The sequence below is a fragment of the Eschrichtius robustus genome, chromosome 12 (assembly GCF_028021215.1).
Source record: "Eschrichtius robustus isolate mEscRob2 chromosome 12, mEscRob2.pri, whole genome shotgun sequence".
NCBI classification, from domain to species: domain Eukaryota; kingdom Metazoa; phylum Chordata; class Mammalia; order Artiodactyla; family Eschrichtiidae; genus Eschrichtius; species Eschrichtius robustus.
In genome coordinates this window covers 19,388,964-19,414,802 of record NC_090835.1, presented here as the reverse complement: position 1 = coordinate 19,414,802, position 25,839 = coordinate 19,388,964, and the positions used below count along the sequence as shown (strand labels likewise).

At 40.7% G+C, this 25,839-nt stretch overlaps 1 protein-coding gene and 1 non-coding gene across 8 annotated transcripts in view; both read right to left on the bottom strand.

Annotated features, from left to right (window-relative positions):
* The window catches only part of FOXP1 (forkhead box P1), a 586,136-nt gene that overhangs the window by 356,854 nt on the left and 203,443 nt on the right, over positions 1-25,839 (bottom strand). For 6 of the 7 annotated variants that reach the window (XM_068557265.1, XM_068557270.1, XM_068557271.1 and 3 more), the window contains one exon: positions 16,847-16,942. The exons of the other annotated variant lie outside the window; for it this stretch is intronic. The gene's annotated coding sequence lies outside the window, so the exon portion shown is untranslated. The remainder of the gene's footprint in view (positions 1-16,846; positions 16,943-25,839) is intronic. 7 annotated transcript variants of the gene reach the window in all.
* TRNAG-GCC (transfer RNA glycine (anticodon GCC)) lies at positions 12,066-12,138 on the bottom strand. Its single transcript has one exon. It is a non-coding gene; the product is annotated as a tRNA-Gly (tRNA).

The following is a 25,839-nucleotide window of genomic DNA, read 5'->3' as shown; positions in this document are numbered from 1 at the left end:
TACACACAGAAAGGGCTACAGAATCATAGGTTTAGCAACAACGAGAAAATTGCATTTTATTCTTTTTTGCTAAAAAAAGCATATTTTTGCCATGGAACATGTTTGTATTGAGTTAGTCCATGTCTACCCAGAGTAAGTGAAGAATAGAAATGCAACACTGATTTACATCTGGGTAAGTCAAAGCCCCCGTCAACCTGCTACCCGAGACAATGTTGGTTTGGCCTCAGTTGGACCCTACTGGTCGCCTACAGTAATAAAATGCATGGGATAAAAAAGCCATCCATCCTTCACTTCTCTTTACCAATGTTTAAGTGTGGCCTAAATGTCTCCATCAGTGTCAGAAAGTTGCCCCATTATAAAACTAAACTTTTTCATCAGTGTGTGTAATTTTTAAACCCTAAGACTGAATGAAGTCCTGAAAGTAGGTGACACAACAAGAATGCTCTCTTTTTAAGAAAGTCTTCACCTAAAAACAGAGTCCTGAAATACATGAAGCAAAAACTAACAGAACTGAAGTGAGAAACAGACAATTCAACACTAGTAGTTGGAGACTTCAATACCCTACTGACAATAACGGACAGAACTAGGCAGAAGATCAACAAGAAAACAGAAGACATGAACAACACTAAGAATCAAATAGACCTCGCAGATATCTATAGAAAGTCCCACCCATCAACAACAACAGAATAGGCACTCTTCTCAAGCACACATGGGACATTCTCCAGGACAAATCATACATAGGCTAGGCCATAAAACAGACCTCAATAAATTTCAAAGGATTGAAATAAACAAAGTACGTGCTCCAATTACAACGGAATGGATTGGAAACCAGTAATAAAAAGAAATTTAGAAAACTCACAAATGTGGAAATTAAACAACATATGCCTAAATAACCAATGGGAAAAAAGAAACCACAAAATAAATTAGAAAATACTTGGAGATGAATGAAAATAATGACATAACATACCAAAACTTATAAGATACAGGTAAAGCAGTGCTCAGAGGGAAATTTATAGCTGTAAACACCTATGTTAAAAAAGAAGAAAGATCTCAAATACTTATTTGAGTTAATCAACTGGTTAAATCCACCAATATTTTCTGGAACTTGATTCTCCAGTCCTAAGACTAAGCAACAATAGATAACTAATAAGAACCTGCTGTATAAAAAATTTTTTAAAAAGAAAAAGAAAAAAAAAAAAGACTAAGCAACTTTCACAGCAATCATTTTTAACTCAGTCAAGATACAGCTTTGAAGTTGTGTCATACAGAATGTCACAAAGTTACTTATAACGTGGAAGTTTTTGGTAGAACACGATTCTCTTCTCAGTAATTTCCTAAATGAAGAAACTGAGATCACGTAACAAGTTAGCAGAAGATATAGCTTTAAAACTTCGCTTTTCTGAATTTCACTCTAGTAGTTTTTCGGCTGCAAAAATAATTAGCCTTGTGAATGTAAGTTTTCCATGGCTTAAGATATCTACATGCTGTAAACTGGTAAATTTTTGGCTTACTATTGCCATTCTCATTTCTAGATGTCCATATGCATTTCCATGTACACATCAGGAATTACAAATCTACTCTGAAACTCATCAAAAGTGTCAGACCACCTCTCCTCAACAAAGCATTTACTGAAAGATTCCAATGACAAGATAAATGATCTCCACTGTCTCTATCAAGATCAGAGTGGATGACTTTGGGATTGGGGGAGGGAAAGGAGGAATGCGATAAGGAAGCAAGAAAGGCAAGGATAAATTCTGGCTCCTAAAACTACACTGAGTTATGGGAGACCACACAATATGGTCTGGGTAACCTGAAACTCTTAACCTAGAAAGATAGTGGAGCAAAGGCCATCTTCTTGCTGGTCAAACGATCTATGAAGACATAACAGTGAATAATCTGGATTTCAAAAGCAAAGAGACCTTGACTCAAGTGTAAAATCTGCCATTCTGAAAAAAAATTTATTTTGAATTAATGATAGACTCATAGGAAGTTGCAAATATAGTACCGAGTCCTATATACCCTTCACCTAGCTTCCCCCAATGATGACCTTTTACATAGCTGTAATACAATATCAGAACAAGGAAAATGGCACTGGTATATTGCTGTTAACCAGACTCTAGAGTTAATTTACTTTCATTTACTTTTTTCGTAACCCCAGGCAATTTAACGTAGCTAACCTCTTTGATCCGCAGTTTACTTATCTGAGACACGAAGGTAATAAGGGTAGCTATTTCAAAATATTCATAAGGATTTAGTAAGTTAGTGCTAGCATATTACAGTAGTAGCTGACAAACAGTAAAAACGTGATAAATGTTCAGATTATAATTATTAAACAAGACTTCTGGGATTTCTAGTTCTGCTCTGACATATTCCTTGAAGCTTTTCTTACTACCCACTAATATAGAGATGGCATCTGCCACCGTTTATAGCTTGACTAGACTCAAAGGACAAAAAAACACTGGAAAAATAACAGAACGTAGCCTACTCTAAAGCTTAAAAGGAACTCTAACTCAAATTCCTTTTTGTGTGTGCCCATATCCTGATTTTTTGAAACTTCATTTTTCCAACAGTGAAATGACTCAGGTACTACTGAAACCTTTTTTGAAACCTTTGAGGGGAAAAGCAGTGGACTAACGAATTAAACTAGCTGAACCTTAAACCAACATCTAAGAATTATCTATTTTAAATGGCTTTGCTTCCCTGTTTCGGGGGTGAGGGGTAGGTTTGGAATTTTTTTCTAACGTACGTTTTTAAATCTTAATAAGACGTTTATTTTAATCAAACAGATTGAACACAAGCCTGGGTCCACCACGCTACAGTTTCCAAACCTATCTGTGTCAACACTCAGGGACGTAGGGCTCTTTAAGAAGCGGGCTCTTTATTAGGTCATGACTAGGCTTCTGTTTGGAGGCACTTTTTGTATACGTGAGAAAGAAGTGCACATATAAACAGTCAGTTCCAGGCACAATCAAGGCTCCCCAGTCTGGGGGCTATCCACGCTCCTGTCAACGGTTTGTGTGAGCCCAACCAAAATCCCTCTGGCTTTGGCACTGCTGACATATGCCAGTGCCCACAATGCTCCTGGGCCCTACCTCCTTCACGGCTTTATCTTAAGGACACGAGTGTTTAATTTACAATGAGGAAAGAAGAACTTTGCTGGATGTTCCCCCAGCTTTGAAATTTTCAAACCTTGAGAATGGATGAAACTGAAATTTTTAAGATTTTTTTTTTTGGGGTTCTTTCTCTTTTTTTTTCCCTACTCTTTTTTCTTTTTGCAAATTAGCTGCATTTTCAAAACCTGCCACCCACAAACAGTCTGAAACACTGAAGTGTCTGCTCTGTTTCTATCAACAGACATTATTTGGAATCACTTAAAAGGACAAATAATATGTCCACTGATCAGCCAAACAGCTGGAGTAGACATCTTTGGTTCATGTGAATGCTCAGATGTCTCTTCCATGCTCCTAAAGTCAGACCAAACAAGAATCCTATTTGGCTGGCTTTGGCACTGGTTTCAGATTAGGGCAAGCATCTCAAACCAAGTCATCTCCAAGGGAATCACTTAGGGTTAACTAAGATCGTAGGAAATTAATTTCACAAATACAAGACTTGATCTATTCCAACTACCACATACATCAATTAACTAACCTATAAGCCTTGGTTTTCTAATCTCAAGATTTATTTTTAACTGGATCAAAGAAAAGACTTGGGGATGTGAGGAAGCAACTTTTTTTATTTTATAAATTATACCAGCATGATCAAAACCTGGTTTCCTACCTGAATTAAAAAGAAGATGTCTTTACCTCTGTGGACCACTGTCCTCTGTCCAGTTCTAACTCCCTTTTTCTCGACACGAACACATGTTTCCCTTAAAATTACTTCTTTTTTCCTACCCTGGTGTTATGCAAGGTCCCTGCTTATTTTGGCGATGGAGACAAAATAAGAAGAGCCACCCAGAGTTCTCCATTCCAAAGGGAGGAGCTTCCCAAGAAAAGCAAAGTTGTGCTGTTGTATTTCCTTTCAGCACTGCTGAAGAGCAAGAGGCATTCTTCAAAGCGGAAATCAGGACAAATGAGGGGGCTGCTTCTGAAATACCTATTAGAACCATGAATGGCAGGTGTAGGCAGGGACCATCTAAAGGTTCATGATCACTTAGTGCTTGTTAAAAAAAAAAAAAAAAGGAATTGGCAAGAAAAAGAAATATAAGAAGTGAGGTGGTTAAGTACACCCAACACCCAACATGCAGTAAGAAAAGACACCTTTCAAACAAAAAATATGAGACAAAGAGATGCCTTTTATTTCAGAGAGAGCCCAGGAAAATCCAAACTCTCAGATGGAGAAGGCGAACCTTGCCTTTATCTCTACTCTCAAAATCCTCACAAAAATGGCCATCAGACCTAGGTGAAAGGCTGTGAAATTAAGGAGGAGCCAGCATGCTCCTACAAGAAAAACAATGAGAGCCTTGCATATAGGATATTGGTTTCAATGAGGAAGGGTGGACGCCAAAAACAGTATAAGAATTAAGTGCTCACATAATAGATCACTGTTTGAGTGAGGCGCTCCTGCAGATGCTGGAGTGACCTAAGCCTCACACTTGGAAAGGTTGTGTGACTGGAGCCATGATATATAGAGTAAGACCCAAGCGCCAAAGTTCTGATTGAGCCAAGCAAACGTGGCTGTTTTTGTTGGGTGGAAGAGGCTTTTTTTTTTTTTTTCCCACGGAGCAAAGAATATTACGGTAAACATCTGCTAACCCTGACCACAGAAGGGGTGGTTGTTTTCATCCAGGGTCATTTTAAAGGAATAAATGTAATTAATAAAACCACCGAGTCATAGTACCCAACCTTCCAATAAGGCTGCTTGCTTCTGCCCACAGACCTATTTATTAAAGAAGCACTTAATTGAGAAAGTTCCCTGACATTGCCATTAAGACTTCTTGGGGACCACTGATGTGGGGTAAGAATGTTCTGTCTTAAGGGATACTTGAAAATACAACTGGGACTTCCCTGGCGGTCCAGTGGTTAAGACTCCGTGCTTCCAGCGTAGCGGGTATGGGTTCGATCCCTGCTAGGGGAACTAAGATTCCACATGCCACACGGCACAGCCAAAAAAACAAGACAACTGGACTTCACTTCTTATCTCATTCCTTAGGGAGTTGTTTTCCAGAAGGTCCTCTATTGGCAAATTATTATTATAATACATGTATTATTTAGGTATCTGAAGCCCCATTAAAAGAAAGAAATTAATGTTCCAATGGGTTTACCTCACACATAAAAGTCCCCGAGGATGTCTCTCTGTCAAACTATGTCTTTTGAAAATGACTAAAAATTCATATACTCCAGAATGGTTTGGGTTTTTAAAAATTCCTTATTTGGTTCGTTCTTTTGGAAGGAATGGGGAGGTAGGGAAACTGAATTATTCAGGCTGACTGTCATTCAAATCTGTCAAACTGGAGCTCAAAACATCTCTTTACCTTTGAACAACCAGCCACAAGCCCCTCCAAAATGAGCGTCACCTATAATTATTACTAAATGTTCCCAATTAAGAGAAAATAATCAAATTCATAAAAACCCAACTTCCATTTTGAGTTAAGCAAAGTTCTGCTTTATCTACAAAGTCAGAGGGTCTTCTAGCCTTAAAAAAGCCAGTTTTGCATAAACTAGATGCTTTCACTGAATCAAGTTAAAGAACTAAGGTTTCCTATTTCTGACCTATGGTCACCCCAATATGACCAATCAACAAGATACTAAGTTCACTGAGTGTAAAAAACATTTTCTCTTTCTAGCTCTACTTCCCATGGAACTAGAACACAGCAATTCATAACAGTCAGACTTCAGTAAGCTTATTGAAAAAATAAATATTAACTTCATCAGCCCCACTTACTCTCATGGTTGCAGTGTCGGACAGGGTCCCTGCTGTTGGACCGGCTCTAGGAGTAGCCTGGGAGCGTGGGATGGGAGACTGTCAGTGTTCCAACTTTTCCACCAATCAGTGGTTCAACAAATACCTATTCAGCACCTCCTAGGTGCCTGTTACAGAGTTCAGTGTGTGTGTGCGCATGCGTGCACATGTAGGTGTGTGCGAAAGCAGGGAGGGAGTGAAGGGTGACGTGCTGTCTTCTGAATGCTACTGACACCTCATAGAACTGTTAGGGGAAACTAACACAAATTTCAGGGTTCACTGAATCTGGAAAATTATTCTTGTGTTTACTTGTTTGTTCATTATCCGCAAGGCTCAGCGTTCTGTGCTAAGAAGGAAGGCAGGCAGAGATGGAGATGGAGTAAGCAAGCAAGGTTTTGATACTCCAACTGCCCTTAAGTGATGAGGAGCCATTCAACAAGACAGAGAAAGGACTACAAAGGCCCAATCGTATTTCGTAACTGCCAAAGCCTTCAGCTGTGAAAGAGAGCAAGCCTTAATGTAACCCACTAATTCCACCCCCCAACACAGTCAAGACTCATTTCCACAAGTAAGTCCAGTAACAGAGGCCACTGTGGTCAGAATTGGAATATAACCATGCGTCGTGTCACTACACTAAATTATGCTTAAATAAAAATGCACTGCATCCATCCTATTTGCATAATAGAGGGATTAAATCAGTTATAATTTTCAAGCTTTAAAAGAAAATTCCAAGCTTTTAAGTCTATTCCTAGTGAAAGATAATGTGACAAATGTCATACTAAAAAAATAACTTAGGAGGAAATAATTCTTTATCCTTTTAAAATTTTCCTTATTATGAAATGCATCATTTTACCCTAATGCATTTCAACATACTTATCCCTAAATGTAAATTTGTTTTGATAAAATGAAGAGCATTTTAATCCAAATTGCACAGTGATGCTTCTACACTGATCTGTTATAACTTAGTAATCAGAGTTAACAGACTGCCTAATTAACCAAGTCATCATTTGCCAAGATCCAAATATGGGATGAATTGTGGGCCAAGGAGAAAATATGATGGACATGAAAATTATTAATTCAGGGAAGCATTAAAAGCATGTGGAGTTAAAGTTCTTTGCTAAATCTTACCATCGTTAATATCCTTAATTTTTATAATAGAAGTAATATGTGAAAATAAAAAAATATATTACATTCGGGGTATACGGAAAAACATTTTTGGATCAACTAGTTATTAGTCACTGATACAATAAATTACTTTCTTAAGCCTTTGACAACCTATGGGGTAAAAATCACAGACACCCTCTGACAGTAAGTAACATCCATTAAGTGCTTCCTAGGTGCCACCATCATGATCAGTGTTTCATAGGGGTCAATATGTTTATTCTCCATATAAACCCTAACCCTTGGGAAGGTACTATGTTTATCTTCAGGTAACATTCAAAAACTGAAGTTCAGAATATTTTTTTTTTACCCACAAGAATGTATGAATAAACAAACAACATCCGATCCTTTCAAAATTCTTAGAGAAGTGTTATTAGAAATTCTATAATTTAACTCACCAAAACTTTACCCATGGAAGCTTTATTCATTCATTTGTTATGTACTTATTAGTGGGAGAAAGGCAATCGGGGTAACTTGAAAAATGCCATGTGGCTAGCCTGGACAGAAATCCTTCATCAGCAGCTATTTCCCATCAGTAACATCACTGGTATGGCCTAAAAGACATGTATATTTTAACTGGCCTAAGATATTTTATAAGCCGTTTCCCCTAGGTAATCCAAATCCAAGTCCAAATGTAGGGTTTAATTCTAGAAGAGACAGTAAGTCCACCAATCTGATCATTTTTCCCTTGGCTACTTGGTAACTCCTATTCATCCTTAGGGGTCCCAGCCAGATCTCACTGCTTCTGGGAGGGCTTCCCATCTCCCACCTCCAGTGCCTCCTCCCCAACCTCATATACACCTGTACAATCTATCAGTATTCCTGTAGGTTCTCTACCACTGTATTATAATCGACCTTTCTGTCTACCTTGTAGATGTAAGTATGTTGATATCAAAGACCTTGCTTTAGGACCTACGACAGTGACAGATGGTTGGCGGACGGCTGGACAGAAGGACAGATAGAAGGAGTACAGCAATGAATGAAGCCCAGGCTCCTTGAGGACAGAGGCACGGTAGTATTTTTGAGGCAAAACCCACTTCATCGATGTAAATGTCACTGGAGGTGTCCAAGTATTAGGCACAGAACTTAATGGGGAACATCTCAGATGACACTCAATCCTGGATAGCTGGGCTATATGATATTTAAAGGTTCCTGCCAACTCTGTAATCCTATATCTTTACTGTGCATCAAGTACAGTGCCTTTCTGAGCGATCCTGGATCCTGGACCAGGAAAAAAGATAGTCATAAAGGATATGATTGGGACAACTGGATGAAATTTGAATAGGGACTGAGGTTTGGACTATATTTTATTAATACTGTATCAATATTACCTCACTGTACTGTGGTTATGTAAGAGAATGTCCTTGTTCCTAGAGAAAAAAAAGCCTGATTTATTTAGGAATAAAAGGGTATGACATCTGCAATCAACTCTCAAATGGTTTTGAAAATAATTATGTATAAGTATAGATATATGTGTGTATTATATAGGTAGATCGATAAGAAATGATAAAGCCAAGGAGCAAAATGTTGAATCTAAGCAAAGGGTTGCTTTTGGGGAGTTCCTTGACTATTCTTGCAACTTCTCCGTAACTTTTAAATTATTACAAAATTAAAAGGTGCCTGTGCTTCAAAAAAAACAAAAAAAAGTACAGTGCCTTATAGGATATATATGCACACTCTACCTTCCTAGAACTCTGTCCCTTTCTTCTGTAACCAGCACCCCTTTCACCCACGTTCCATTGTCTTGTGCAGGTCAAAGGTCATTCACCTCTCTTGAGACGAGCATTTGACCCACGCCAGGCTACCCACTGCTTCACTCCTCCCCCCCACCCAGCCTTGCTCCAACCCCAGAAACTGTTTCAGTGATAGGCACATGGCACACAAGGGACCAGTCACAGAACCAGGAAGATCCAAATTCTATGAGAGCTGCTAGAACTTATAAACAAAGATTCCTTTCTGCTGGAGTTGCTACAAAAGCAGAGTGATGAATGGCTATATTGCAACGAACTGGTCAACAACTCCATGAATGAATCCAACACAGAGCACTGCACGAGACTTGAGACCAAGACTTAACAGCGTGATCGGAACCCCCCACTCCAGATGCTCCTGAAGCTCATTCTACCAGCCAACTTTTCAGCATCATGAGCCAATTAATTCCTCTTTATGCCTAAACTGGTCCCAAGTCACCCAAGAGACCTAACAAATGGTGGGCTCAGTATTTGAAGGCACAGACACATTAAAAATGGTCTGCTGTTTGTGTTAACAAGGAGATACAGACAAGTCCAACCCCTGGAGTAAAAACTGCTTATTCGTTGGTCTTTTGCAACTGGCTTTTCTATATTTTTTTCAAGCCTAATATTTTACTATGTTTTTAAAAACCTATTACCTATTATTTTTGAATGTCAAAGTCCTTGGCATACAGCTTATGAATCTGGAATTCCATTGACCAAGTAACCAAAGATCTTCTAACTTTGCTACCCAGTGTTACCTGTAAGTACCCAGATCTTCACTTTGGTAAATAAAAAGCCTTGCAGGTGAATGTATCTCAAGAACTAAACCTGCTTGCTGGGAAAATGCCCCAGATACAGGACTGCTGCTTTGGGAAGCGGACCCTCTCGCCTGCCACACTTTTCGACACAGGTGATTGAGCGGAACAGATCAATCGTTGAGTAGTCAGAGGCTAACACGAGCGAAAATGAGGGTTGCAGAGATGAGGTTAATTAGAATAATGTACCAGAGAAAAATGACTCAAAGATCTAGAGAAAACGTCTTAACGGGCACGTCCAACTAGAGACCGAAGAACGCCAATTAAGTGGCTGTCCTTGTTCTGAATCACATCGGGACTTACTTTTATTTCCCAAAGCTCTTGTACTAGCAAAAAGAACTAAAGCATTTGAAAAAGGCTACTAAGATCAAACAGAGCTGGCTAGATGGCACTGAAGTATAAAGTCTCAACACGCAGCGTACAAGCAGCCCCAGAGTGAAAAATGTATGTTCAGACAAAACCGTGCTTGCAAATCAACACCCTAGGAAGATGCTTACATGGTGAAAACAATATGGTGCAGTGGTTAGGAGCCATGGCACCAGAGGAAGAGTGGTTGGGTTTGAATCCCAGCTCTACTTCTAATGAGCAGAGAAGTTTGAGGGAATCATTTCACCTCACTGAGCCTCAGTTTCCTCACCTATAAAATGGACTTTTTAGAATCATACCCATCTCATAGAGTTTTTGTGAGCTAATATGTAAACTCCCACTAAAGGCAGCTATTACAGGGTAGACTTTCCACAACTAGAGTGTTTCTCTTCACCGCTGGTTTTGGGAATTTCTCAGGATTAGGTTTTTCATAGGTTTTAAAAATTCTACTCTTCTCTCTCATTACTTGCAAGGGAGAAGGGGGAAACTACACACACAAGGATTGGTGGTAACATGAAATGCAAGTTCTTCTAGGCATGTACAACCATAGAAAACCATATGCATGCTTTTCTAGTAGAATTTTTTAAACAATCATCATGTTTACGAAGTGGGCTGGAAGTGAAGGAATAGATTTGTGTCACCGGTAACAAATGATCTGGGACAGAAACGGACAAAGACTAGGCACGGCCTCTCTTGATGTGAACACCCAGGGCAAAGGCTGACTGGTGCTCCGTTAAGCAGTGGCAATGAGAGATTCGAGCCCCAGCACATCATAACCAGACTCACCTGGCCCTGAGAGGCGCACTGAACGCAGCAACATTTCGAAACATCAGAGAACACCCCTTGGAACGTTCCCAATCTTTCCCGCTGATGCTCAGGCATCAGGATATTGAGAAGACGGCTGCATGGGTGGTGATCCAGGTTGTCAGGCTTCCCGTGTAAACGACACGAATCAAGTCTCGCATTACACGGATCTGCTTCCCCTTTCGTGATTATTGCTTTCGTTTCTGAAATGGTATTGGGAGACAGGGGTGTTGCATGTTTTTTATAGATGGAAAAAAAGCTGGGTCTTTGCCACTCCGAGGGCTGTTATAAGTCTAATAAAGGTTTTTCCTGAATCGTTTGCTTCACTTAACTCCTGCTCATTGAACTTCAGCTTTTTTGCTTCTGAAAAGGACATTAGGAACCAGATTTGATGCCCTAAACTGTATTTTACTCATGCTTTTTATTAAGCTTACAGGCTACAAATTATAGATCAACAAAAATTAATGGCTTTTATTTTTTGAATGAACTTATTTATTTATTTATTTTTGGCTGCGTTGGGTCTTCGTTGCTGCGCGCGGGCTTCCTCTAGTTGCGGCGAGCGGGGGCTACTCTTCGATGCGGTGCGCAGGCTTCTGATTGTGGTGGCTTCTCTTGTTGCGGAGCACGGGCTCTAGGCATGCGGGCTTCAGTAGTTGTGGCTGGCGGGCTCTAGAGCGCAGCCTCAGTAGTTGTGGCGCACGGGCTTAGTTGCTCCGCGGCATGTGGGATCTTCCCGGGCCAGGGCTCCAACCCGTGTCCCCTGCATTGGCAGGCGGATTCTTAACCACTGCGCCATCAGGGAAGCCCCTCATGGCTCTTTTAATTTCTTAGGTAACCCTAGCTCTTCCATAAATCATGTCAATGAGAGTATGTGACTTGATATAGTTCATCTTTTACCACCAAAAGCTGTGGGATAGAGAGAGACAAATCCCTCTCTGTGCTTGGGCTTTCACACAGCAAATGCACAACGAACGGCACAGTTCAACCAGGCCCCACCTAACACAACGTAGCAACCATAACAGACCCTCTACCTTAAGCAGGTGAAAGAAATAAAAACTCACAATGAAAGATATTTATATCTACCTCCTTTCAATCCATACAGACTTGAATTTTCTTTCAAAAAAGAGATATGTAAATTTTCAGGACCAATACATCAAGGGTACAATTTTTTAAAAATACTTATTTATTTGGCCGCACTGGGTCTTTAGTTGCGACATGCGGGATCTTTGTTGCCGCCTGTGGGATCTTCTTTTTTTTTCTTAAGTTGTGGCATGCATGCGGGATCTAGCTCCTTGACCAAGGATCGAACTCGGGCCCTCTGCATTGGCAGTCCAGAGTCCTAACCTCTGGACCACCAGGGAAGTCCCCAATTTTTTTAAAATTAGAATTTCCAGGCAACTTAAGACATGGTCTATTGTGAGGCAGGAGATCAAATGAGCTCTGATTACTTAAGGATGAAACATCTCCCCAGCCAGGCGGCGTAAGGACAGTGCAGGACCTTGAACTCCAAATTCCCAAGGTGTTTTTGCATGTGGGTTGGGCTCCAAACACTGAGCCATCCCAGCATTTGAGGTTTATCACTGGCCTTATCTGAAACAGATCCCTCACATCCAACACTCGACATGCTAACAACAAATATAAAACAGGTCATCCCACTGTTCGCTCATTTTCCACCTTTTAAAGGTAATTCCGTGCATGAGATGAGCAAACCTAATAGGGAATCCAGGCTCTTCGCCATCTTTACCCCCTTTAAAATGAAGATCACAAGAAAGTGCGTTATGGGTTTTGTCAGTGTGGTTCCCAATACCCTTTTGTTCATCTTCCTGAATCAAGAGCGTCGTTATTCTGTTCCAGATCCTGTGCAAAGCACCGTACACAGAGCATCTCATTTAACCCTTGCACGAACACTACGAGCTTATTTAGGTCACGCTATTTCCCCTGCCTCAGGTAAGTAAACTGAGGACCAAAGAGAGAAAGTCATTTGTCCAAGAACAAACAGCCAGGGAATGAGAGTGCTGGGATTTGGGCTTGGAATCCAACATCCTTAATTAACTTATACCACCCACCATAAGCTTTAGAACCAAAAGGCAAATGATTCTGTCTTCATGGGGAAGGTGATGATGTATAACCCTTTCCGGGTGGGACACACAGAGTATCAAAGACTTGTACAAGGTAGAGAGGAAGCTTTCCAGAGAAAACCCAAGGGCAGGATTCTATTCCTATAATAAAGGTGATGTGTATGGTTTTATTTCTTTTCTTACTCTCTCACCCAGATGCAGTCCTCTGACTGCTAGAATATAGAAATTCACAGGGAAATCCCAAATGTCCTCTGACTGCTTCAACAAATACTGACTGCCAGCCTGCCTACTGTTCACTGGGCACTGCCAGCCATGAGGAAGCAACAACACTGATTCAGACAGATCTGCCTCTTGCTTATTACCTGGTTAACAGGTATATTCAGAAAGTGACAGAAGCTGTAGTAAGTGAAACAGACAAGAGGCTTGGGTGGCTAAGAGTTAAAAAGGGGAAGAGGGAAATCATCTTTAATGGGGGTAGTCAGGGAAGCCCACCCCAAGAAGGTGATATTTGAACTGAATAATGAAGGATGAGAAGGGGTTAGCTCTGTGAAGCACAAGAATTGTTCCAGGCAGAGAATCGCATGGTCCAGAGGCAAGCAAGATTTTAAGGCATCTGAGCACAGTAACAGTGCCTAAATAAAATATTTGAAACCACAGAGCAAAAATTTAGTTTCCAAGAGTCTCGTGAAAAAGTAAGAGCCACTCCTTCAAGCCACTACTTCCACGGAGTCGACTAATCAACAGACAGCCATGGTCAAGTGGTCGCCAACTGGGCCGTCCACGAGCACAGCTGACGATCTCTGCCACAGTCACGCGGCAGCTTCTCTGTGCATACGACACTGTTCTTTGAGGGCCAGTCCCAAGAAGACGTGTGGGGACCAGGGGCTGCTTTGCAGACTCAGCACAGAGGCAGGGACCGGGATGAGGCCGGGCAAGACCGACCTCATGCAGCATCAGCCTGCATGAGTGAAACCCTACTGAGTTTCAGATTATCATCAGCAATACCAGCCTGAAAGCAGTCAGTGAATTCTGCTTGCTAGGCAGGCCCATTGTCTGAGTAAGTAAAAAAACGGAATAAAGAAAGAACTGCTTGCCTCTCAGGGGAAAGCGTCAAAATGGGACCCAGAGATCTAAGTCCTGTTAGCCGGGCTGTCCAGCTGTATACGTGGCTGCAGAGTCCTTGAAGACGGGCATCAAAGACACCTCCCAGGGCTTTACTTAAACTTCCAACAGAATACCAGGCGAGAAGCAATGGATTGTGAAATATACATTGTCTACCAGTAAAGTAATGACCAGTGAACCAGCCAGAGGATAGTAAAAACTCCTCAAAGACGGGGATTTCCAGCACATCACCCAGGGTGCATGGCACAATGCTGACATGTATTACCTACCAGGAACCGTGCTAAGCTCTTTACAAGCATTATCTCAGTAATTCTTTATAGGAATCTAGCTCCTATTTGTATCCCCATTTCCCAGATGAGGAGGTCACGGCCCAGAAAGGTTAAGTAACTTACGCAGGGTCACTCAACCAGTAAATGGAAAAGGTGGAATGTGAATCTAGGCTGATTTAACTTCAATGCAGACACTCTTACCCACGTTGCTATCCTACATCTACAGCAGGCATTCAAGAAATGTCTGTGAATGCATCGGCTACCATGTTTCATGAGCATCTATCACAGGCTGGTATAGGCAGAGACTATATTATGAAGTAAAGGGAAGTCTCTTCTGTGGGATGGTAATTTTCACAAGAATAAAGTACAGGCCAATCTGGAATAGAGAAACTGGACAGGAGTGGCTCACTTGTCTCCTCCACCCTCCCAAGTAAGCTTTCAGCAGACATATGGGGAAGAGCAAAGCAGAGATGCAGATTAGACAGCACTGTCCAGTCTCTGAGGGACAGTTCAAAGCCATCAGTGGCAGCCCTCACACATACTGGGAACACCACAGTTGGGTGCGGGCCTGTATGTCCTAGGACCTCACGCTAGTACTCAGGCTTTAACAGAATCTCCCATCCAGAGGAGAGAAAATCCATTCGAAAATTTGGGAGTTTAAATTTTGGTTGATGGTTCTCATGAGACAGAAATTCCTTTCTCAGATTTGCCATGGCACTTCTAGTAAGAATATTATGGTCCTAAAATATTTACTGAGATATGTATCTCTGCTGAGAATTGAATAAGCTGAAATTCAAACATGTAAAATTCCAATAAGACGTTATACACACAAACCAATCGAAGAAAGAAGGCATTCATCAAAATAAATAAAAATTAGATATGGAAGAAAAACTGATAGCATGATTTCATATAAGTAACCACAATTGCTGCTCAATAACCATACACTTTTTCTTCATTACTACTAGAACCTGGAATTTATCTGGGACAACAAATTTCTCAAGTCTAAGGATCCAATTCCCAGATGCCCTTATATCAGGGGTGGATAAAGGATGTAAATAGAAGCCACCGAGGAAGACTTCAGGGAAAGTTCTTTAAAGAGGACTTCCTCAGCTGGGAGAACTACTCTTTCTGTTCCTTGTACTTTCGCCTCTTCCTTTCAGGATGTAGAAGCAGTGGCTGGAGAGCCAGCAGCCATAATGTGACCTTGAAAATGAAGCAACACCTAAACAGGCAAGCAGAGCATAAAGACAAAAAGCGCAAATTGCTCTCCCCCAGACATCTTTTATGAGAGAACACACAACTAATTTTTTTAAACTCACATAGGTGCATCTCTGTTACTGGAAAACAATTCTTAAATGATATAAAGACATGAAAACATATCTAAAGACTACCCTACTATTTTTTGTCAGAAAAAAAACAAACAAACTAGGAATTCATGAACTGAGATTCTGATTACCCCTCTATTCACCAAGCTGTTTGTTTAAGTATGACTTTCCTTAATTAGTACCACTAGCCGAGGGAAGCATATTTGCTGAACCTGTCTCTATGTTTTGACATGCAAGGCTTGTGAATTTCAAACAGACTTGTAGACATCCAAAGCATTATTATTTATTAGGGCCTATTTTAAAGGTGGAAGATCTGAAAACACTCTAGGAATCTGATGATTAAAGGAAATTTAATAGTTCTGTATTGGCATTTGATCTTTAGCCTGCCATAATCTACCCGTATAGCCCTTCATCCGTATACCAAAGAGGCATTTCAACAGCTTGTCCATCAACTGTAGAATAGAAGGAACGTACAGCCAAACCACATGACTTAGAAAATAAAAGAGCTTTCCCTCACACTCATTTAGCTCATGAAAACCCAATGTGATTAAAAGGGTGAAGGAGGTATATTCCACTAGGTGAACCATAATAATGGTGTACAGCATCCATTGCCTTTGTAAGGAGTTTCGAAATTTTCAAAGTGCTCCCCTGTACATTATATCTTGTTTCATCCTTACAACTACAGCCTACTCCTACCTCAATAGAAAGGGCATTATTTTTTTATTCCCATTTCTTCTCGATAAATGGTTTGCTCAATATCAGAGGGACTGCTACCTGGTGAAGTATCCTGATTCCAGGTCATCTGTCCCGTTTTGATGCATTAGATCAGGGTCCACAAACTATGGCCTTTAGGCCACGTATGGCCCACGACCTGTTTTTGCAACTAAAGTTTTATTGGATGCAGTCACGCCCATTTGTTTACCTATAGTCTATGGCTACTTTTGCTACATCAGCAGAGTTGACTAGTTACACAAGAGACTCTATGGTCCATGAAGTTAACAATATTTACCATCTGGCCCTTTAGAGACAAAGTTTGCCAACCCTTCATTAGATCACCCTTCCACAGATATGATCCAAGTTACAAATCCTGCTCCGAAAAGCCATAAAGCTATCGTGGAAGGCAATAAACCTATTCCTGCTGGCTTTGGAACTCATGCTTGATGATGGGGCATTCCATTATCTTCTGAGGGATTACTATATCCAGTATCGTGTCACCTGCAAAGGTGGATGGCAATTTTTAATCGGTACACAATATAAGTGTTGTTTGCCACTCACCCTGAACTTTTAACGTGTCTCACAGCCATAAAAAGTCTGGAGGTCACTGGTTGGGGGCATGCATAATGCCACAGGACTGCAACACACAGAGAGACACTGAAAGCAAAAAGAACAGAAGAGGTTAAGTGAAGCGGCAAACTGCGTTGCCTCAAAAGTAACACATTCACGTAAGCCTTATTGACGCAGTGCTTTTACATTCAATATATAATCATGTATCTGTGTATCTATTTTGTCCTTTCCCTTCTAGAATCAGCATTCCATGTAGCTCATAATTTGAGTTCAGCGTTATAGAATTATAGTACAAAGATGTTACAGAGCCAAGTAAAACTGCTACTCTTGAAGCCACTGTCATTCACTTAGGAAGTGTGGTTCCTTTAACTTCCAACATTTCTTACTTTTGAGGATAACTTCTAGGAATTACAATGTTATCTCATTCTGAGAAATATGGGTAAGATGATCCCTGAGTCCCAGTGAAGATTTTCCTTTGGGTTTCGGTCTTCAGTCTCTCTCAATGCATTCAGTACAAGCGACCGGAGGAAATATACACGCAAACGTGTACGCACACACACATACATCATCACCTTATTAAAAAAAAAAAAAAAAAAAAAGGAGAAGCTATCTCACCTGCCAGGCAAACACAACATCTTACTCCCCAAAGGTTACAATTCTTTTTCCATTGCGTTTCAAATGCAGAAGGAGGCTGTGAAACAGCCCCCTGGTGCAAACAGTCAGCCTGTGCATGTGCTCATGTGTGCTGAGGCTATGCGTTTTCATGGCTTAGTTGGGTTACGAGTATTTACCAAATCTAAGGCCAAGTAAGCTGAAGTTGCTGACAGACAAGTCAGCTCGTCCTCAAGCAGTTTCAGGAAGTTTTTGTGACTAGCAGTCAGTAGCAAGGTTTTACATGCCAGGCCTTTAGATCCTTGAGATGATAATGACACCTGTACAGCCCTGAAGATGACAGCAGGGACCCGCTGTGAGATAGGGAAATGGAACTGCAGGATGAACAAAAAGCATGACCATTTCCCTGTGTGTGTGTTGTTCCCTTGCAAAAGTAAACTCAGACAACACTCCATGAGTGTACGTGTATTCTAAGCTAATCAGACAGAGAAGTTGAAACCAAAAAGGAGATGTATGAAGTTTTATGATTTGAATAGTCCTGTATCTCCGGAAACTACACGGGCTGTCTGTCTACCAGGGCTCAGCAGAGTGTTAAGTGGGTGCCTTTTCTTGATAGGAGATAAACTCAGGACAGATGGGTCCACACTCTGTTTTCTAGGTATCAGGTATCGATGTGAGTGTAAACTGTTTGTCAAATACATTACGGCCTAAGAACCGTCATTCCTACATGAGTTTAACATGCTGTGTTAGCGTTATTCTCCTTCAACAAGGCAGCTTAAGAGCACGATAAGAATGCATCAAAAATATTTTTCCAGGTAATTTCAGTTGGCAAAGTTCAAACTTAATTGGTGACCTCATTAATGAGCAACTGCCACCACAAGAAAGGGGACCCTTGTCATGGACTTATCAGAGCAATGAGATAACGAAGTTAATTATATTGTTTCCAATGGATTTACACTGGCTTCCTTTCAGAGTCTACATTTTCCAAACATTCGTTCTGACACTCCATGTGCATGCTCCTCTTCAGAACCCTATCAGCTGTGGGCTCCTCCAGGAAATGTCGGCAGATCACAGCCCTCACATCAGGGCAAAGCGATCGGAAAACTTTTCTCCCCTTTATTATCTACTTGTAAAATGTTATAAGCCTGTAAAGTAGTCAATTTATGAGCCGTGTTAATAATTTGCCCACACTTGATCGCAGGTTTCGCAAACACTGGTTTCCAGGGATGTGGGAGGATAATTTGTAGGTCCGGCATCTCTCCTGAGGGGGGCACTAACTAATTTGACACAGTAACATGACATTGATGGTGGGACACACTAATGACCACACTCCAGGACGTGGCCGTCAGCCTGTCGTTCCAGTGAAAAGCCAGCTTGCCTTCGCCGCTGCTCGGTACACGATGCTCAACTAATTACTCAGACAGCGACATTAATGAGAGCCCTCGTGTTTATTTTCAACATACTAACCAGCGCTTAGCTTCCATTTGTCGGATATGGTCGCTGACTAAACTGTGGCTCATGAATAGTAAATCTGAACTCGAATACAACAAAGGAGTGCCCGAGAAAAAAATGAGGAACAACTGATTGGAAAACCATCCTTGTCAACTTGTTTTCAGTCTCAAATTTCGTCAAGGACAAAGTGACAGGTAGTAGGAAATGCTGTGAATACCAAGAAAAGTGAAAGGGATATTTTTAATCACCTATGGCCATATACAATCTTGACTCTTGACCAAAGCCACAGGATCACCTAAAGGTCAAGAGCAACTTACGTCTCAAATAAACTTCACCAACTTTATGGTACTGAATGAAGATTTCTTTTGAAGCTAGTTTTTCCATGGAATGACCAAAAGGTTTGTTTGCTTTAGTGTGCTTTTTCAATCTTACAAAAGTTTGATCTTTGATGAGATTGTCTCAAATATGATCTTCACAAACATCACTGAACGCAACTGTGTTTTTTCCAAATCTATTGCAAATCTGTACTACTGAGGGTCTTTTTAAAAATTTCTTTAATATCCTCTTATATGTCTTGTTTCTAGTCTGCTAAACCTTGCAATCAAGTTCTTTCTACTTTAAATTAAATTTCTATTTTGGTATGATAAATCTTGTCCTTCATTTAATGGTGATTATAATCCTAAAATATTCATATAATCATAATTTAAAATGAATAACTTAAAAAAGGTGTGCTTAGATCCATGAGAGGTATTAAAAAATTGAAAATGGTCCTGATGTGGTTCATTGTAAGAGGTGCACTTTGAATCAAATAACAATGGTAGTATTTCAACAAACGTCCTATCTGCCCTCGTGGATAAAAATTCCACTCAATACTGTGTATGACTTCTGCTTTTACAGAATAGCAAAAGAAATCTGAGTCCACGTAGACCACTTTGGGAATGAAAATGTCACTGAATGCAACATTTCTTAAGTATGTATCTCTAAACTTACTCTATGATAGATCTGTGATTTTGGAATGCCAAAGTATGTAAACGGCACACAACATGTGGGAAGCAGATTCAGATCACAGGCTAATTTTTAAAATATATTTAAACAAGTATACAGATTAATTGTCTCTACCCAGCATTACTGTCTCCAAATGTTATTTACACGGGTAACTGTTAAAGACAGGTTCTCAGATTATTGGCATCTCTGTGCCATTTAAGCCTGGTAAGCGTGTATTCTCCATAATAACCCAAGAAGATGTGGTCAGTCTGTGGCAGAGACTCGCTAAAGGTTCATCAGATCTCTTCCTTCTTCCTGGGCGTACACAGCTGGGATGTATTTCCAGTTAGGTGGGTCCTTGCGGCTGAGTTCTGGCCAAACAGATGGAAGTTGGTATGCTACTTTCATCCTGACCCAGAAGCCTCTGACCCATCCCTAATGCCCTCTCTCTTCCCTTGGTTGTGAGCTCAGAGGTCCAAGGCAGAACTCCAAGTCCTACAAGATGGTGGAGTCACTGGGTGGAATGAGCCAAGGTCCCTGAAATACCACGTGGAGCAGACCACCACACTTGTTCCCCACCAGCCACCAGACGGAGGTGCCTCACAAGTACACCTGCACTAAGTTAAGCCTCTGAGACTCAGGAATGTTGACTACATTTGCCAGTTTGTATCTCTTACCCAAATACACAGACCTTTCTGATTTCAACCTGGTTCCAAACTTATACTTGAATTTCGGAAACACCATACAGAAATTTGCAAATTTGGAAAAATCCCTGAAGATCCGTTATACTTGTGATTGTTTGCTCCTCTAATTAACCTAAGGGTAGAAAGAAGAAAGGGAACAGGCAGCTAATGTGTTCCCAAAACATGTCAGGTGTATCTTGCCTTACTTTATCTTCACATGGCCCTGTGAGGCGGTCCGATTCCCATTTTATGGATGAAAACACTGAGCCTCTAAGGAGTGAAATATGAGCCGACGCCAGGGAATGTAGATCCGGTGGACATTTTCTTAGTTGACTGCCTCTTGGCTTTTAATACCCAAATTCTACAGGAAATGCTTATTTCTAAGTCAAACGTTTTTGGTTGTTGCTTAGAAAAGAAAAAAGTCCATGACATGCTCTAAAATGTAATACAACATTTTCAATTAAAAGCATGAGGAGAAAGTGTCAAGTTACAATACAATCGGTAGAATGTCAGAAACTTCTGTAGAGGTTTTGAAAAGCCAGCAACAAAGGGGATGTGTCGCAGATGTTCCTGGTGATAAAAAAAAAAAAAAAGCCACATTTCAAAAAAAAAAAAAAAAATGCATGTTGAGAGCATATTAATTGCTGAGAAATCAATGTTTTAGACATTTTTACATTCTTAATGCAATGGTTGTTAACTATATATAAGGCGTTTTACTTTACTTTGGTCATATTTTAGAAGAAGGGCTGGCAACCTTTTTCTGTAAACGGCCAGACAGTGAATATTTTAGATGCTGCAGCTTTTGCAGCTGTTAAGTTCTCTGTGGCAACTATTCCACTCTGCCACTGCAGCAGGAAAGCAACTAAAGGGGATAAGTAAACAAATGGGCGCTGTGTTATGATAAAACTTTATTTACAAAAACAGGTAGTGAGCTGGATTTGGCCCCAGGGCCATAATTTGCCAACTTTTTTTCTTTTTTTTTAATTTCATCCCTCCCCCCCGTTTTTTGAAAGTATAATTGACTTATTATATTAGTTTCGGGTGTACAACAACATAGTGATTCGATATTTTTATATGTTACAAAATGATCACCACCATCATTTGCTACCTTCTGCCTTAGCAAATTGACTGGGGGTTTAACATACTGACACATAACACATTATGACTTCTCATGTGTTAAATAATGGGAAATAGTAACACTGTAATGAAAAGAAAAAGCTGATTTTTTCTCAGCCAGCAAAATCAAGTCCCTGTCTTAAGGTAATGGAGGCAACAGTCACCTTAAAGTGACCTTATAATAAATACTTCTTAAAAAAAAAAAAAAAAGTAAAGCAAAATAAATAATTTGTAGATTTAAAATGTCACTGGAGGAGTGAATGCCGGAAGCAAAAAATGACAACCTCTAGAAGTTTCAAAATCAGGTACAAAGTCTCCCCACATTAGAACCAAACAGCTTTCTTGGATTTGGAGGACGTTCTTTATCAACCAATTTCAGAGTGGGAGCTATGTGTCCAAAGATAGAATATGCCAGAAGAAACGCATCAAATATATTCTCCCGTCATTCTCCCAAGAATGTAAAGTTGTTGTAACAAGGTTTTAGTTCACTTTTTTTGGGCGGGTGGTAAAGCTCACAGACGTAATACAGACAGAGAAATGCTTTTTTTAAAAAAATCTCAGTTCCCCATTCATGTTTTATTACAACAGTGAAGTACACAAGATGGTTTGAGGCATAAAATGGATAAATTGTATGAATTTGTTTTACCTAAAATGTCAATCCCAACAGAAAAAAAGCAAGTCAGTGATAGCCCAGTCTGACAAAGGAATATTTTGTAGCCATTAAAAATAGTTCCAGGAATAGGGAAATGTGTACAGACGCTTGTTATGATGTGACATGAAATAAGCAAGACAGAAAAATCATAGCTAAAGTACACTCTTAAACATATGCGTCAAAAAAGAAAAAAAAAAGAAAATGGACAGAGAGTTTGCCTTGGAGGAAATGGGATTAGCTGCTATTTTTCTTTACAAACTTTTTGTATTTTTGATTTTCTAAAACAAAGCAATTTCTCAAATATCGGTTATAGAATCTGAAAAAGCTATCTGAACTTCAAAAAGGGGAAGACATTCGTTGTACATTTATTGACACTCATTTATTAATGGCTTTTGATTGCCTCTTTTTCAGAACAGGAGTGTCTTGAGAGCAGAGATTCGTGTCGTCTCTCATATCCCAAACATGGTGTTATAGCATCTCACGCACTCAATTAACATTCCTTGAAGCAACTGAATAGTTCACCTTACTTTTAAAGAGTCCTCTTAATGAGATTCTATAAATAAATTAAATTTTTATACTTTAAGCCTTCAAAAAAAAAAACAAAACAATTTTGTTGAAAGCATCTGATCGCTTGTAGATTAATAGCTGTAAATCAGTTGCCTGATGCAAAAATTGCACTTTCTCTCCTCTTTCCTTTTCCCATGATGGCACACGATAACTTTGTCTTTCAGCAACTTGAAACAATTCTGAGTCATCGGCTCCTTAAAAACAAAATACATCTTGTTCAAGGAAGCTTGCCATTTCCTAAATATTTACCCCAATGCACTACGCTGCTTTGAAGCGGGGATGGTGAGCTCCCGATTGACAAGTAACTTCTGAGCAGAAAGAGGGAGGAGACCTCTCATGTCAGCGAGGAAAGGGTGTTATGCTGTCTCCACATTCACTCTCTGCTGTGGAGGTTCTTCCCTACCAGCCAAAAAGCACACGGCAAAGGCAGTCATCATTCATCACTGTTTTCTTTCTCTCGGTCAATCTCTGTCTCAGACACACACACACACACACACACACACACACACACACACACGCACGCACGCACGCATACTCACCCTGCACTCACCCTCTCACTCCCCGCTTGCATACTTTCAATGGCTCCCCGGTACTCTCAGGGAAAGAGATCAAAACCTGCACTTGGCCCTTAAAAGGCCACTGGAGATCTCTCCAGCCTCCAGCTCAACTACACATCTCCGCTGGCCCTGCTCAGCTTCTCACTGGGCCTCTGTACTGAGCTAAAAGGATAGAGGAAGGAAGACTGAGGACAAGATGAAGGTTCCGGCTTCCTTCTTGAGAACCACCGTGGTCAAGAAGACAGTGGGGAAGAAACATCTTTTTTTACAAAAAAAAAAAAAAAAATAGGCATCGTCAACACTTTATTAATATGTTTTCCTCCACTTAATGTATCACGATAAATTTCCCATGGTATCTTCTGGATAGAAATAAACTGAGATGAGTACACAAAAAACTTAAGCCCTAAAAAGCAACTTCAGTTTTCTCCTTAACACATAACCATTCGCCCAAGGGTGGTCTGCAAGCCCACAACAATGACAAGTGGGAGAGATTTTGTTGGTTCTCACCACCAGGAAACTCTTTTCTCCAAACTTGTCCACTCCAGGGGGAAGAGAGAAAGGGAAAGCCAACTGCAGAACACAGCGGGGTCCCACCATGGGAAAGCCAATCTGTGTGCAGTCACACTCGCACTCGGGGTAGAATATTCCATCCTACAGTGGAACACATGCAAGCCACAGCTGGCTCATCAACAAATCACCCTGCCTAACCCCACAGGAAGATGGGCTTTCAGTTGGGAATGAAATGAAAGACATCTGCCTCATGACATGCAAAAATCAAGGCCCCCTGAGGACTATCGCTCTTCCTGATTTCTGGGGGAACAAGGGTGTTTATTAATGAGCAGCTACAAAAAGAGGAGGCGCTATGCTTCATTGTGATCAAACCTCAGTGGCCCAAACCAAAGCAACATATTGTTTGGGACTGTCACATGATAACTAGTGCCATTTCACTTTCCTCTTCCTGGGCACACAGGAAGATTATGTTGCCCCGTTTTCCTGACTCTTAGATTGGGACCATGTGTCTGATTTCTGGCCCATGGGATGGCAGCAGAAGCAAGGTGCACCACTTCCAAGCCTGACCAAAAAATCAACTGCGCTCCCTGTTCTTCATCCCCCGAGACCGTGGAGACCCCATGTTCTCGTGGCAAATACAGGATGGAGAAGGTTCCATGGGCACATACAGACATGAAGGGAGCATGACATACACCTTTGTTATGTTAAGCTACCAAAATTTGCAGGTTGTTGGTCACAGCGGCTAGCACAACACATCCTGACTAATAAACTTTACACCTCATTACAGTCTTCATTAGGATTTCCTTGAATACATACTTACTTTTGGCTTAGTCTCCACCATGGGACCATGTCTTGATATTCTGTGTGTCCCCTTTTAGAAAAGACCTACCACCATGTCTTCCGATAAATGGTCGCTGATAGAGTGACAAATGACTAATCAATTAAGAGGGAAAGCATTCATGACGTGACAGTTAACTTTTTCAGTAATTACCCTGGGCCAGATATGACAAATGAGGACTTTGCTCTCATGAGGCCCGCAGGAAACAACAATACAAGCAAGTGGGAAAGATGAACACACAGATGTGACCTAAGCGCAACAGGTCAGAAAAGGCTGCATGTTAGAAATGATCTGGAAGCCTAAGACATTAAAAAGATGAGCAGAACTTAACCAGGGAGGCGGGGCTGGGTGGAGGGTGAAGGGAGCGATTCTATGATTCTCTTGGTCAAAACAGACAAACACAAACACCGGGCCTGAAAAGAATCCATCTTCTGTCTTCTACAATGACTTTAAAAATACAACGTGGGAGTATCACGACTTCCAAACCAAAAAATGAGGCCAAATACATTGACTAATACAGAAATAAAAGAACGCCATTACCCCCTGCTAAGTGTCTCAACGGTGTAACTTAAGACAAAACACTTGTTTTTCTTCCACCGACAGGGAGAAAGGAGTGGGTTAGTCACACTCAGATTGCTTTTCTAAATTATCTGACAAAATAATAGCAGGAGAAACGAGGCAGTTCACAGACCGCACCACTATTCCTTCTTAAAATATTCATTTGTCTCCTCCTTTCTATAAATATCAGAATGATCCCTCGAAAAAAAAAACAAAAACAAAAACAAAGTGGGTTTTGTTTATTCTTTAAACCCATAAGCTCATGAGGATAGAGCACTTAGAATAGGGTCGAGAGACCCAGCTTCTCATCAGCACGGGATCGGCACTGAGCTGTAGCTTTTAACTGGGTCCCCTCATCTGCAGCCTGAGAACAGGGGGTCTGGAGAACTGGAAAGTCCTTTCCGGCACTAGTATCTCATAAAGGGGTTTTCAAACTCACATGCTCATCACGATCA